A 12,967-nucleotide genomic window follows, 5' to 3' on the forward strand; every position below is an offset into this window, starting at 1 on the left:
GTTTGCAGCGTGCACATAGCTGGCAGCTGAATGTGGTTAACCATTAAGCTGTGCTGACTTGCACGAATGTAACCCTCCCCATTTTGAGTTAGATCAATGGCAGTGAAATCAAGGAAATGAGCAACTAGCAGGAGGTCATTTTAAAAATTGGTGTTTGGTTAAATTTGCCAGGTTAAGAATTATATTTTCAGTACTAAGGTATCTACCTACTTTTTAAAAGTTTATTTTAGTATTTCTTTTTCTATAGGAGATTTACAAATAAACCTTAACTTTTGATGGATAAGTTGTCATTAAAATTGAGAATTAACTATATGTACCCCTAGTTCTCCTTTGTTTATTCTGCAAATAGCCACCATTCCCCAAAAGCCTTTTGTGAAACCTTTCCCAGTCCTGTGGCTGTGCTATGGTTGTGGTTGCTGTAGCTTGTATTTCGTGTCTGCCAGCATGTAACTATATATCTCTGTTTTGTCACGATGGCTACTGGTTAATGTCTTTACTCCCCAAATGTCTTAGCCATTCTTGTATGCCATCCCAAAATTCCCAACACCTTGTCAGTGAAGACATTTCTCTCCCTTTCTGTTGTTTTCATGTCTCTATGTCATAGTTTCTATTCCATGTGAAGGAGCAGCAGACTCATAATCACCTGAATATAAACTAGAATTAATCTAATGCCTCCAGTGGCAGAGGAGATTTGCCCAATATATATTTTTCTGAAGTTTGTGATCTTAGTAACAATTTTGTTACTATAAATTTAACAACATCAAAGATTAAAAGTATATTAAAGAGTAAATGTTCCAGTGTCTCCAGTTGATGTTAAAAAGAAAAATAGTAAGCACTTAAGCTATAGGTGGTTGTTGCATCAACCACTATTATCACCCTTAGTATTAATACAAAGCATTTGGGAAAGCTGACGTGGTAAAATTATTAAGAGTGTGAGTTCTGGAGTCTCATTGTTGTCTGGTTCTAAAAGTTAGTGTTTTGGCCTTAAACAAATTATTTAATTTCCCCATGCAGCAGTTTCCTCATTTGTTGGGATGATTGTCCTTTGTAATCTGTAGCTTTGTGTTGTTTTGTAGCCCAGGCTAACCTCAGACTTGTGGTGATTCTTCTGCTTTAGTGCTGAGATTATGGGCATTTACCATCACACATCAGGATCATGTCTATAACTTTAAAAATGTTTAAAACATTTTATGTGTATAGTTGTTTTGCCTTTGTTCATGCCTGTGTACCGCCGTCGAGGTAAGATGACATTGGAGTCTCTCAAACTGGAGTCACAGATGGTTGTGAGCCACCATGTGGGTCCTCTGGAAGGGTGATCAGTGCTCTGCTCTAATGAACCATCTTTCCAACCATGCTTGTGTAATATAAAGATTTGTAAATTAAGTTGTCAGATAAAATTTTACAAACTGCACCATTTCTAAAATTTAATTCATAGAAATATCCATTCCTGGCATAAAATAGAGTTTTTTGTTGTTGTTGTTGAGTGACTAAGTATCAAGGGTTTGACTCTGATGGTTTCTTTAGAGACATGGTTAACATGGAGGTTGTGAACATGACTCTGGAGCACAGCTCCCCAAGTGGAATCCTGAGGCTGCTGCTCTTGAGCTTTTCCGCCATTGGTCACGTTATTTGGTTTCTCTGTTTCCTCTTTTGTCAAGTGGAGATAATACTTCATTTAGGGTTGTGAAAAAATTAAAGTTAGTTAAATCACGGGCATCTGCTTGCTGTGTAGTAGGCACTAAATATCGTGTATCAGATATTCCTTGTCATTAGAAACAATGTGGTTATAGCTCACAGTGTTTATTGGTGAGAACTGATGTGCAATTATGCAGACATGGGAATTTTGCTGATATCTAGGCTGAAGAGGTTTGTTCTCTTGAATCTTGGCAAGGAAATATCTCCTTTGATTATCGTGTATATGTACATACTTTCTCTTTTATTTTTAGAATTATATGTGGGTGGTGGTGTGCCTCGAAAACCTAGGACCTTAGCATACAAGTTGAGCACTCTCCCTCTGAGCAATTTCCTCAGCCCACCCTGTGTGTATCTTTATTTAAGTATGTATTACCGAGTTTTGTAAGTACTTTTGGTGGAAGTAAATAATAAACAGACATGTCCAAACAATTCTACTAATAAATATGGAAGCTAATTAGTTGAATGTCCTGTGCACTGATGCGTGTCATGAATTATTAAAGTGTATGTTGAACTAGATTGAATATTCACATTTTCTCCTTTCATGGTAAAAGGTAGTGATCCTTGGTTGTACGGGGCATATTTCGAAACTTTTCTTGACTAAGCTGTCAGCCTTTGTGGTTTAAAACTATTTACCCCAGAATTACATCCACCTAGTTAAGGTGCATGATGAGCCAATCTCTCTACTTTGTTACACTATAAACCGTTTTTTTTTTTTTTTGGCTAGGTGATTATTAATTTATATCCTACCTCCTTTGTACAATGCCTTATGCCTTATAGGAACAATAAATATTTATGGGATGGGTAAAAGATTTTTACATATAACAAAGTGTAAACTTGTATGTAGCAGATGCAGACTGCTTTGCTATTGCAGCTTCCTTGTAAAAAAGGGATTATGAAGAGGAGCCCCCTTTTGAAAGAAATTATTTTATTTTATGCTCGAGAGTAGTTTGTCTGCATGTGTGTCTGCAGATGCTCATCAGATCCCCTAGGACTGAACTAGAGACTGTTATAAGCTGCCACGTGAGTGCTAGGAATCAAACCCAGATCATTTGAAGGAGCAGCCAGTGCTCTTAATCACTGAGCCATCATTCCAGTCCCCAGAATGGAGCCCTTTAAATAGAACCCTGGTCAAATATATCCAGTCATTTAGAAAAACAAAAACTTACGTCAAACAAATAAAACACTGTTAAGCAAACTCAGTTTAAGAATCTATTTCTAGGAAATACAAATTTTCCTAGCCACATAGAATTCTAGGACACTGACCAGCCTTAGCATGCTGATGTTCCATGAACCACGGAGACCACTTGCTTTCCCAGCTTACGAGGAATTAAGATAAAATGAATTTCAAATTAGAAACAAAATATTTTGCCTAGTTAAGAAAACCTTTTTTTTGTCTATTAATGTTTTGCTTGTGTGTGTGTGCACGTGTGCGTGTATGTGTGCGCACGTGCACATATTACATGTGTGCAGTGGTCTGAAAAGGGTTTTAGATCCCCTGGATTTTGAAATGCTTTCCTTGTAGATAAATGGAAGTCTAATGTAATATGTTTGTTAGAAATGCTTAAAAATATCTGAGAAAAAATATAAATGGATAAATAGAAATGTGAACTGAAGAAAAGAACAATGTTAGATAAGACATTCGCTCCCCCTTTCTCTGATCAGAACAACAGCACCAATTAAATAGATGTTTAATAGAGACATAATATAAGCAGAGACTACTCATTGATTTCCCAGCCGCCCAGACCCAAATAATCACACAGAAACTATTAATTTACAACACTGTTTGATCGATGACTCAGGTGTATTTCTAGCAAGGTCTTACATCTTAAATTAACTCATTTCTGTTAACTTGTGTATTGCCATGTGGCCGTGGCTTACCAGTAAAGGTTCTAGGCGCCTTTCTCCTTTGGCTATATGGCATCTCCTTGACTCAACCTATTCTCTCTATATATCTGTGTTCTGATTTCCTGCCTGGCTTTACTCTGCTAAGCCATTGGCCAAAACAGCTTCTTGATTAACCAATGGTAATAAAACATATTCACAGAATACAGAGGGGAATCCCATATCATCTCCCCCTTTCTGTCTAAATGAAAATGAAGGTTTTAACTTTAACAGTAAAATTACATATAACAAAATAGGTATCAAGCAAAAATTACAGTTACAATATTTAATCTGTTCATATCTAGCAAAATTAAAGAAAATATACTATTATCTATTTTATCTTTGTGAGTTTAAAGTTTCATATCTTATTTATCTTTTATCGTAACTTAGGAAAACTATCAGAAAACTAAGGAGGTCTTTCATTGGGGGGAGGGAGGGTCTTATTTCATCAAACCACATTAGCCTGGATGGAATCCACAGGTTCTCATCCTCTGTGGAAACAAAAGCAGAACCTCTTTTCCAAAGTAACATATCCTTAGACTCAAATTTTGAAGTCAAGATACATTTAAAATATATGTTAATTTAGTTTAGCAACTTGTACAATGAAATGTCTGTCTATACTTAGTTCATTAACAGTCAAAAATTTAAAGAAAACACAATAATATACACAATTCAGATTCTTTGTGTATTTTCATCTTTACATGGCTTATTTTTCTACTCTATTACTTTTTAATATTTATTTTATTATCTTTACTCCTTTAATCTATGACTGTCTTTTTATAACTGTCTATACTTCCTTTCCTCTCTCTCAAGCCTATTTTTAAACATACTGTTACCAGTTTAGAGGTTTATTTTTGCCTGAATCTGTCACCAAAATGTGGACACCATTTTGTCATTGGAGACTGTTTGTTTCCTGGCTGCCCAGACCTGAATAATCACATAGAAACTGTATTAATTACAACATTGGCTGATGACTCAGGTGTATTTCTAGCTAGCTCTTATTTCTTAACCCTTTCCTATTAATTTGTGTATCAGCATGTTTTTTTGACTTATGGGTAAAGGTTCTGGCTGTCTGTCTCCTTTGGCAGCTACATGACATCTCCTTGACTCCACCTACATTTTCTATATCTCTGTTCTGATTTCCTACCTAGCTTTACTCTCTTAAGCCATTGGCCGAAATAGCTTCTTTATTAACCAGTGGTAATAAAGCTTATTCAAAGCATACAGAAGGGAATCCCACATCAATGTAAGGTTAGAGTTTTGGGACAGAGTTCATTTGGCTGTGCTTTCTTGTAGAGTAACACTTGGGAGGTGGAGACTGGGTGTCATAGTCATTCATGTTTATTTATATAGAAATTTCTAGACTAGACAGGACAAATGACACTCTTTTTAAAGAAATACAAAGTGGGGCTGGAGAGATGGCTCAGTGGCTAAGAGCACTGGCTGTTCTTCCAGAGGTCCTGAGTTCAATTCCCAGCAACCACATGGTGGCTCACAACCATCTGTAATGATATCTGGCGCCCTCTTCTGGCCTGCAGATGCACATGCAGACAGAACANTTTTTTTTATTGAGAAAAGGAAAAAAAAGTTTCCACCTCCTCCCAGCCTCCCATTTCCCTCCCCCTCCTCCCACCCTTCTCCCCCTCCCCCCACTTTTCTTATATTCTTATAGTTTTGTTAATGGAATCCTTTGATTCGTCTAGGATTGATTTTCATGTAAAGTAAAATATTTGTCCTTTTCCCCCTCTAAATGGCTAGTGAACACTTCTCCTTTGTCTGCCATATCCTTGCTAGTTTGAAATGTTCTGGAGGAGTACAGACTCAGTGTGCCTGAGAACTTTCTAGCATTTGATGCTAGTATTTTATCTCCCTTTGTCTTTGTTTAATTTCCTTGTCATTTCCCGTCGACTTCACTATGAGAGTTCTTAGTGTTCTTGCAGGCTTGTCTTCTTCTGTGGAGCTCTTCAGACGCCACCCTTGCAGTAGAACAGTGAATAAATGCTGAGGGTCCTCTCCCCTTCTCCTTTCCCTCCCCTCTTTTTCCTTCCAGGATCTCGGATAGAGCCCCTTCAAGACTCAAACTTTCTATGTGGACTGAGTTAGCCTTGTGCTCATGATCAGTCTGCCTCCACCTCCTGAGGAGTTTGTCACTTAAATTCTTGGATGAAGTGATATATTCTCATTCTTCCATAGTCAGTGTCTTTAAGAATGGTTCCTAGCATGGGAAAAATGATATATAGATGTTCTGTAGAAAAGATTAAACAAATAACTGTAGTCCTAATTTGGATTGAAAACATCAATATTGTCAGGTGTGGTGGTGCATGCCTTTATTCCCAGAACTTTGGAGACAGAGACAGCAGATGTTTTTCATGTTGAAGCACTATTCTTTTTATATTTAAATGAACTACAAGTAAGGGTTAACTCTCCACTGAGTGTTCAAACTGTAATTTGAAAACTCACTAGTGTTCAAACTGCAATTTGGAAAAAAGTTTTTTATTCAAAATAACCAAAACGCATTGGAGAAATGCTTGATTCTTGGTTGGTGAAGAAAATGTGTAAGAACCTGGATTATCTTGTCATAAGCAATAGCAAGAAGGGGCTGGAGAGATGGCTCAGCAGTTAAGAGCATTGCCTGCTCTTCCAAAGGTCCTGAGTTCAATTCCCAGCAACCACATGGTGGCTCACAACCATCTGTAATGATATCTGGCGCCCTCTTCTGGCCTGCAGATGCACATGCAGACAGAACACTGTATACATAATAAATGAATAAATAAATCTTTTTAAAAAAAGAAATACAAAGTGGGCTACCTATGTAGACATGCTCTTTGACTTATGGTCAGGTTTCTCCCTGAGAATTCTGTAAGTAGAAAATGCATCTAGCACAGCTAACCTGCTGAACCATCATAGCACAGCACCTCTGTATTATAGTTACCCCGTGTCTGAGTAAGGGCCTCAGTTTACTAGCACTGCTTAGCTTCAGGAGAGTGTTATATAGCATTTTGATAGCCCAGGAAGCTGAAAAACAGCAAATGAAGCTATCATATTATGATCCAGAGTTTGAGGCAATGTGTTTACAGTTGAATTCAGTGCCTCACATATTCAAGGTGAGTGCTCACATACTGAGCAAAAACTGTGTGTGTGTTTGTGTATGTGTCTATGCACGCTCATGAACTCGTGCTGCATAGTTTGTTGGATTTTATTTTTTGCAAACTTGTGTATTTTAAAACCTATAAAAATAAAGAATTTGACTGCTCTATTATTACCGACTATACCAGATTTTTTTGAATAACTAGCTAAATATATATATCCTAACAGAAATCAGAACATGCAATTCATGTCACATACACTTACAGTGGCCCATGACCACTTTCTTTCAGAATTTATGTAGAAATAATTTTAGATGTAACATGATAGGTTGCTTGTAGCTTTTGTTTTCTTTTCTATTGAGGCAATCTTGTTATATGTTCTAGGCTGATCTTGAACTTTCAATCCTCCTGCCTCAGCCTCCAAAGTATTGAGATTAAAAGTGTGAAATCTCCATGTCCTTTTTAAGGACTCAACAATATTTTATTTATGTTGGCTCCTATTTATAGACACCTTAGTTTAATCATGCCTGTTAGTGATCCACAGTTATTTTCTGCTTTATAAACGGTCTACATAGAAACTATATTCTGTATTTATGGGGAATATATTTTGTAGGCACAGACTTGTAAGTTATGATTGTTTTCCTGAGATTCTTCTTCACATACGTACCAGTATACTTTCTGTGAAAAAGACAGTTTTGCTCAATCTAATGGGCATATATACATCTTGTTGCTCTTACTCTTTCTTGGCTTTTTGGCTCTTTTGTGTGTGAGCGTGCGCGGTGGAGCACCACCCAGCTCCCAAATAAATCACACACGGAGGCTTATTCTTTCTTATACTCGCCTGGCCTTGGCGTGGCTTGTTTCTTGCTGGCTTTTCTTAAATTAATCCATGTACCTTTTCCCTCTGGGCTCTTGTCTTTCTTCCTCCTGTGTACCTTACTCTCCTTCTTACTCCGTGACTGGCTGGGTGACTGGTCCCGACACGTCCTCCTCCCTTGTTCTCTTGTCCTTCCTCTCACTTCTTCTATTTATAATCTATAGTATACTTCTATTTATACTCTATGTCTGCCAGCCCCATCTATCCTTGCTCCTGCCTTGCTATTTGCCGTTCAGCTCTTTATTAGGACCATCAGGTGTTTTAGACAGGCAAAACAACCACAGCTTCACAGAGTTAAACAAATGCAACATAAACAAAAGTCACACACCTTAAAATAAGACTCCCCAACAACATCTAGTTTGTTTTAGCATCTATGTTCCTGTCTCTGGGAATTTCCTGCACATGTGCGTTTTTACACGGTTTGTTTGTTTCTGGGTGATTTTAGGAGTACTCTGTCATATATGTAACAAATAGTGTTCTTCCGTTTGTCATTTGTTTCTCCACCTGTTTTTATGGTACTACTTTCTGTGAGAAGTTAAAAATGTATGTCTTTTATGATTTTTTGTAATTTATGCTAAGAAATTCCTTCTCTCACTAGTCTTTTTAAAAAGTTTTTCTTATATTCTTATTTTTTTTTTTTTTTGTTTTGGTTGGCTGCTTTTTTTTTATTGAGAAAAGGAAAAAAAAGTTTCCACCTCCTCCCAGCCTCCCATTTCCCTCCCCCTCCTCCCACCCTTCTCCCCCTCCCCCCACTTTTCTTATATTCTTATAGTTTTGTTAATGGAATCCTTTGATTCGTCTAGGATTGATTTTCATGTAAAGTAAAATATTTGTCCTTTTCCCCCTCTAAATGGCTAGTGAACACTTCTCCTTTGTCTGCCATATCCTTGCTAGTTTGAAATGTTCTGGAGGAGTACAGACTCAGTGTGCCTGAGAACTTTCTAGCATTTGATGCTAGTATTTTATCTCCCTTTGTCTTTGTTTAATTTCCTTGTCATTTCCCGTCGACTTCACTATGAGAGTTCTTAGTGTTCTTGCAGGCTTGTCTTCTTCTGTGGAGCTCTTCAGACGCCACCCTTGCAGTAGAACAGTGAATAAATGCTGAGGGTCCTCTCCCCTTCTCCTTTCCCTCCCCTCTTTTTCCTTCCAGGATCTCGGATAGAGCCCCTTCAAGACTCAAACTTTCTATGTGGACTGAGTTAGCCTTGTGCTCATGATCAGTCTGCCTCCACCTCCTGAGGAGTTTGTCACTTAAATTCTTGGATGAAGTGATATATTCTCATTCTTCCATAGTCAGTGTCTTTAAGAATGGTTCCTAGCATGGGAAAAATGATATATAGATGTTCTGTAGAAAAGATTAAACAAATAACTGTAGTCCTAATTTGGATTGAAAACATCAATATTGTCAGGTGTGGTGGTGCATGCCTTTATTCCCAGAACTTTGGAGACAGAGACAGCAGATGTTTTTCATGTTGAAGCACTATTCTTTTTATATTTAAATGAACTACAAGTAAGGGTTAACTCTCCACTGAGTGTTCAAACTGTAATTTGAAAACTCACTAGTGTTCAAACTGCAATTTGGAAAAAAGTTTTTTATTCAAAATAACCAAAACGCATTGGAGAAATGCTTGATTCTTGGTTGGTGAAGAAAATGTGTAAGAACCTGGATTATCTTGTCATAAGCAATAGCAAGAAGGGGCTGGAGAGATGGCTCAGCAGTTAAGAGCATTGCCTGCTCTTCCAAAGGTCCTGAGTTCAATTCCCAGCAACCACATAGTGGCTCACAACCATCTGTAGAGGGGTCTGGTGCCCTCTTCTGGCCTGCAGGCATACACACAAACAGAATATTGTATACATAATAAATAAATATTAAAAGAAAAGAAAAGAAATAGCAAGAAGCTGAAAATCCATCTCAGCTCTATAGTAAGGTCAAGGCAGTGTGAGCTACATGGGACCCTTTCTCAAAAATAACTACCTCCTCACCTGTCTACCTAACTGAATGAGTGAATGAATATTTGGGCTACACAAGACCCTTTTTTAAAACTAAGTAAATGAAAAGAATGAAGAAAAGAAAGTCCATAGCTAAACAGTTGTCTTCTATAGCTTCTGCATCTCTCTCATTATTTTGGTCTGTTTACAGGCATTTCTGTCCCACTAATCTACATGGTCCCTATGACTAGGGAATGGCTTTTAAATATTACCTATATTTTAAAGCATGTATCATTAGTGTGGGGGCAGGCTGGGAACAGTTCTATGGAGTCATGTCTCCTATGCCTTTGTGGGCTCTAGGATTCAATTTAGGCTGCCAGGCTTGTCCAAGAAACTTGTTACCCATGGAGACATCTCATTGGCCCTTTACATTTTTTAAATTTATTCAAAAAAATTTGTACATGTGTGTGTGTGTGGCTCCTGCACTCCTGCACTATAGGAGCCAGGAACTGGCCTGGAGACTTAAAAACACACGCACATAGGCAGACAGAGAGACACGGGACATGGGTCAACCTTGATACAAGAGTGCCAAGAATGCTCACTTTGTCGTGCTCAGGGGCAGCTTATATAGGGCTCTGGCCACGTCCCAGCTCTCAGGATCTTTCAGCTGAAGACTCATCAGAACCCACTCCCCTGTCATTAGGGTCTCGTGCTCAGAGCAGCTGCAGGCTGCTTACAAAAAATTCAGGATCTGGTGGTCCACAGTCTCCAATGTGTGTGTGCGCGCGCGCCTGCATACTGTGGGTTAGAGGACAACTAGTAGTAGTCAATACTCCTACCTGAAGCCACCAGGCTTGACAGCAAGTGTGTTTCCGTGCTGAACCGTCGCAGTCATCAGTTCAAATCTTACTATGACTTCCCATTGCTTAACATTTTATATAACGTTTATGGGGCGATCAATAAATATTATAGTTAGCTAGTTGTACTCATCTTTGATTTCTCATTTTTGTTAATTAACAGCTGTGTACTTGTCATATTTTGAGTACTGTTCTCTATTTCATTAATATTCATGGATGCTTTTTGTCAAAGTCATTCCTATCCTTTATCATAGAAAGTTTTATTGTTTTTCACTAAGGAAAAAAGTTTAAAGCAGAAAGATATGACGCACACCTTTAATCCTAGTACTTGCGAGGCAGAAGTTCCTGTGAGTTCTAGGCCAGCCTGGTTTAAAGAGCTACCTCCAGATTAGCCAGGGCTGCACAGAGGAACCTTGTCTGAAAAATGCCATAGATAGATAGATAAAACTAAGACCACCAATATTAGTAATTTAGAAATACAATTTTATCTCTTTTTTTGCCTTTCCCTTCGCTGTCATTCCACAACGTAAGTTACTACACTGGATTTTTCATAGACTTGATAATGCCACTATACCCTGCAGTCGAGTATCTCTGTCCCACTTGTTCCCTCATCCATCATACTTTTGGGTATCACTTCCCATATCAGTAAATACTGCTACGCATTGTCAAGTGATCCCATAGTATCCCTTCATGTTTTTGTTATCATGATTTAATTAATCAGTCCATCATAGATTTAATATCCTTTCACCAAAATGCTTGAAACTACAACTGCTCGATATTTTGAAATTCTTTAATTATTTGAGTAGTTATTTGATTATGAAATATCCTGGGGGACTGGAACCCAAATCTAAGAATGGAATTCATTTATGATGTATACACATTGTGTGTGGAGTAAATTTATGCAATATTTGAAATAATGTATTGTTTAGTATATTAAAGAACACGTATACATTCAACCATTAGACTTGTGATATAACAATTAGAAAGTTTCACTTAAAAAAAAAAAGCCAGGCATGGCACTCCACACTTGAAACAGAGACAGAGGCAGATAGATTTCTGTGTGTTTGAGGTCAGCTTGCTCTACATAGGGAGTTCCAAGCCAGCCAAGGATACATAGTAAGATCCTATCTCAAAAAAATAAAAGTAAATTTAAAAAATTTAGAGATTCTCAGAGGGAATAAAATTTCTTTTCCAAATGTTCAGACTTGGAATTTTCAAACTTTTGTTTTATTTGGGATGCTTAACATTGTGATGGACAGTTTATGTTTTTATAGTACATTTTAATTATTGTTTATAAAAGTGAAGGTTTAGAAGTTAAGAGCACAGGCTGCTCTTCAGAGGTCCTGAGTTCAAATCCCAGCAACCACATGGTGGCTCTCAACCATCTATAATGAGATCTGGTGTTTTCTTCTGGCACGCAGATATACACACAGACAGAATACTGTGTACATAATAAATAAATCTTTAAAAAGTATATGTTCATTAAAAAGTTATATATTAGTGCTGGCCAGTGATGGTACATACCTATATTCCCAGCACTCAGGAGGTGGATTTCTGTGAGTTCGAGGCCAGCCTGGTCTACAGAGAGAGTTCCAGGACAGGATCCAAAGCTACAGAGAAACCCTGTTCAGGGGAAAAAAATGAAGTTATATACTGCCATACTGCTCCCAAAAACCTTAGACCTGTTTCCATTACCCTATCAGTTGGTTTTCAGGGTCTTTTTGTTATTAAAATTTTGATCATCAGCCCTGAGTGGTGGTCTTCACATAAAATAACTTTCATTTTTTAGCCCTTTATTCATGTGACTTTGGTTTTTCATCTTTATGTTGACAGCAGGAACTGTTAAATTGTATAAGACGTACAGTTATGAACTGGAAAGATAGCTAATACACACCAGGTAGATTATAATAATTTTATAGTAACTACCTGGCGGTTGTATCTTTTGTATTATAATATACACATATATATGTACATATATATTTGTTTGTATATGCATGTACATGCTCGAGTGTGTGTGTGTGTGTGTGTGTGTGTGTGTGTGTGTGTGTGCACATGTATATGTCCTCGCATGTGGAGGCCAGAGGTCACTTTGGGTGTCTTCATCATTTGATGTCTAACTTAATTTTTGAGACAGGATTTCACACTGAACCTAGGGCTCAAATGATAGAGTGGCAGGCTCCTGAGGGCCTCCTGTCTCTGCCTGCCCTGTGCTGGTATTCCAGGCATGTTTCCACCTTTTGGTGGGTTCTGGAGCTTGAACTGAGGTCCTCTTGTTTGCATGACCAGCACTTTACTAATGAGCCATTACTCCAGTTTCTTTAATATAGTTTTGATTGATAATATGCCAATTTGTTCTTCAAAAGATCTTGATCATATTCATATCAAAAACATTGTGAAGTCTGTCTTGTTTGTGTCTGTTTGGAGGAGATAAATAGAATTAGAACTGTCTTAAATTCTTTTTTTTTTTTTTATTTATTTATTATATATACAATGTTCTGTCTGTGTATATGTCTGCAGGCCAGAAGAGGGCACCAGACCTCATTACAGATGGTTGTGAGCCACCATGTGGTTGCTGGGAATTGAACTCAGGACCTTTGGAAGAGCAGGCAATGCTCTTAACCACTGAGCCATCTCTCCAGCCC

General features: G+C 37.8%; 1 protein-coding gene across 7 annotated transcripts in view; it reads left to right on the plus strand.

Moving 5' to 3' along the window:
- Positions 1-12,967, plus strand: part of Dock7 (dedicator of cytokinesis 7) — a 185,533-nt gene that overhangs the window by 79,837 nt on the left and 92,729 nt on the right. The window lies entirely within an intron of this gene.

This window comes from Alexandromys fortis, unplaced genomic scaffold (genome assembly GCF_014885135.2).
Source record: "Alexandromys fortis isolate MF-2015 unplaced genomic scaffold, M_Fortis_MF-2015_v1.1 scaffold_13, whole genome shotgun sequence".
Taxonomy (NCBI): Eukaryota; Metazoa; Chordata; class Mammalia; order Rodentia; family Cricetidae; genus Alexandromys; species Alexandromys fortis.